Below are 2,597 nucleotides of genomic sequence, written 5' to 3' on the forward strand. Positions count from 1 at the left end.
GTAAAAACAAGATTTTCATTTGTTGTAATTATTTAGTAACCAGCATCTATTGCTGCTACATGTGGCCTTTTGACGAATATCTGCTCAATGAGATATAATCAGACATGCACACAAATGAGACCTTCCTTCTTTTTACTGTATCTGGTGTACAGTAAGAATGGCTAGGCCGGCTCCCGGAAGGTCAGGGTGTGAAGGCAGCAGTAGGAACGTGGGTCTTCCCACTGTTGCTGTGGGGACCATGGCCAAGCACATAGCCTGAGGAGGTGGTGGTGGTGGGAAGCCCACCGCACTTTGCTGCGACGTCATGGAGGGTGTCGGGGGAAGTGGCAACAAAACCTACCTCCGGGGGTTAGCTGGCTTCTTCGGAGTGGGAGGAGCAGGCTGATTTGGCCGGCATTCTACTAACTGGTATGAATCCCCTGTCTCCATATTTAAATGTGAATCCATGATATCTTGTTCAGGATACTGATGAGTTAATTTTGCCAACTGGAGCTAACAAAACCCAAGGCCAATTTGAGCTAGCTTTTTTTTTTTTTTTTTTACCATTGGAGGATGTTGCATGACAGGGCCTGCATTGGGGGCAATGAACAGTCTTCGGCTAGGATTGAAGGAAACCCAGAGCATGGCCTGGTCCAAACCAAGAAATGTACAGATTTTGAATATGGTGACTAGGCAATGGGCACTTTGGGCTAATACTCTAGGTTCCTTGGCTTTGCTCTATAGTGCATTTGGTGTTATCATTGAGAAAACACTGGGTGCCCAAGATGACCTCAACACAGTACCAGCTGGAACCATGACAGGAATGTTGTATAAATGTCCAGGTGGTCTTCGAGGAATAGCATGTGGTGGCCTGGCAGGACTGACACTCACCAGTCTCTATGCACTGTATAACAACTGGGAGCACATGAAAGCTTCCCTGCTCCAACAGTCACTCTTGAAGACTTTGCCACCTCAGGAATGGGGAACATATTTCATAGTCGTCCAAACCAATTAATAAGTCAGTCTGGAGTTGCTTTCTCTCTTGTACCTACAATTACTTTGAACAATTGGAGACTGATTTGCTGTGATGAAAATCATGGATGGTTAGCCTGGACTGCAATGCTTGCCTTTAGTGAGTGGAAGCCAAACCCTTTGGTGACTCACTGAGTATATGTTCTCTTCTCCTTTGGAGATGGTCTTGCACCTGTTTTTCCTCCTACCCCCAAACTGGAAAACCACTTACTCTCCAAACAGGCCATACTTATTTTCAATGCTTTTATCACCATGTTTATCAAAACTAATATTGCTCTGTATTCCAAATAAAGGGTGAAAATAGAAGCAAAGTCACAATTCTAGAAAAAAAAGAATGGCTACAGCTTTTATCATTACATAGGACCAGGTGACCTTAAAGACGGGGACAACGGATAAAAGATGGAAAACTGGGACACCTTATAACAACATGGAGTTACCATCCAGCCCTGGACCTCCTGCTTCCAGATTTTCCTTACATCTGGCAGAAACTCCGAACTTTGCTTAAACTATTGTTATTTGAGATTTCTCTAACTCCTGCAGCCAAATGTAAACCAAAATAGCAGAGTAGGTAAATCTCTCAGTCTGCAGGATACACTAATCTAATACCAGTTGTAACCTCTGGCAACAGGAGAGGGTTGCAACTACAGAGAAATACAAAGGAAGCATGGCTCTGTCTTTCATACTTTTAGGAAAAACTGTTCAGAGAAGGCAACTGTCCAAGTAAAAATTGATTTTAAAGGAAAAAGAAAACCGCATGTTAATTAAAGAGGCATTTTTTTTTTAACAGCAGCAGATGGGACTTTTGGCCTCCAGACCTCCAGAGCTGCTTTTCCTCACACTCAGCAGCAACCGTGTAAGGGCCAAGCCATTTTAGCTAACACATTTCCAAAGAACCTGCCTCAGAATGTGAGCAGATTAGCCAGTTCAGGGACACCTCACCTGTGGACTGACCGACCACCTGAAGCCACCCAGCAGGCAACATGGCTTCTTCTAAATCAGTGATTCTCAACCCATGGGTCACTACCCACTTGGGATCAAACAACCCTTTAACAGGGGTCACCTAAGACCATCAGAAAACATAGTTACATTATGATTCATAACAGTAGCAAAATTATAGTTATAAAGTAGCAATGAAAATGTTTTTTTTGTTTTTTTACACATGCCAATAAATTATTAGCATGCCAAACAGCCTGGCAGCAATAAAACTAAAGGAGGAAGTTTGAGCCATGAGTTGGACAAGAACATCAAGAAAAATCCATGCTTTCAGTCCCATCAGAATTCTTATTAATGTAGCATCCTCTAAACTGAAAGAATCCTTATATCCATCTAATACAAATTAAAAGTCATAGGTTTCTCATCTATTGAATAATTAACAAATACTAGTCAAATAACAACTGTTCTCAAAAGCACGGAGCATTATGAAAACTTAAGTGTGATGCTTGACTTCAAAGAATTTGGAGACCTAGAACTGCTATAGTTTGGGTACCTGTTGTCCCCTAACTCAGTCTTTAATGTAACAGTGTTGGAAAGAGAAAAGACCTTCAGGCAGAGAGCCTGGGGCATTAATCTTGTCTCCCAGGAGTGAA

General features: G+C 42.4%; 1 pseudogene; it reads left to right on the plus strand.

Annotated features, from left to right (window-relative positions):
* The first annotated feature begins 304 nt into the window (after nucleotides 1-304).
* LOC100763492 lies at nucleotides 305-994 on the plus strand (annotated as a pseudogene).
* The last annotated feature ends 1,603 nt before the right edge of the window (nucleotides 995-2,597 follow it).

This window comes from Cricetulus griseus, chromosome 2 (assembly GCF_003668045.3).
Source record: "Cricetulus griseus strain 17A/GY chromosome 2, alternate assembly CriGri-PICRH-1.0, whole genome shotgun sequence".
Lineage (NCBI taxonomy): Eukaryota > Metazoa > Chordata > Mammalia > Rodentia > Cricetidae > Cricetulus > Cricetulus griseus.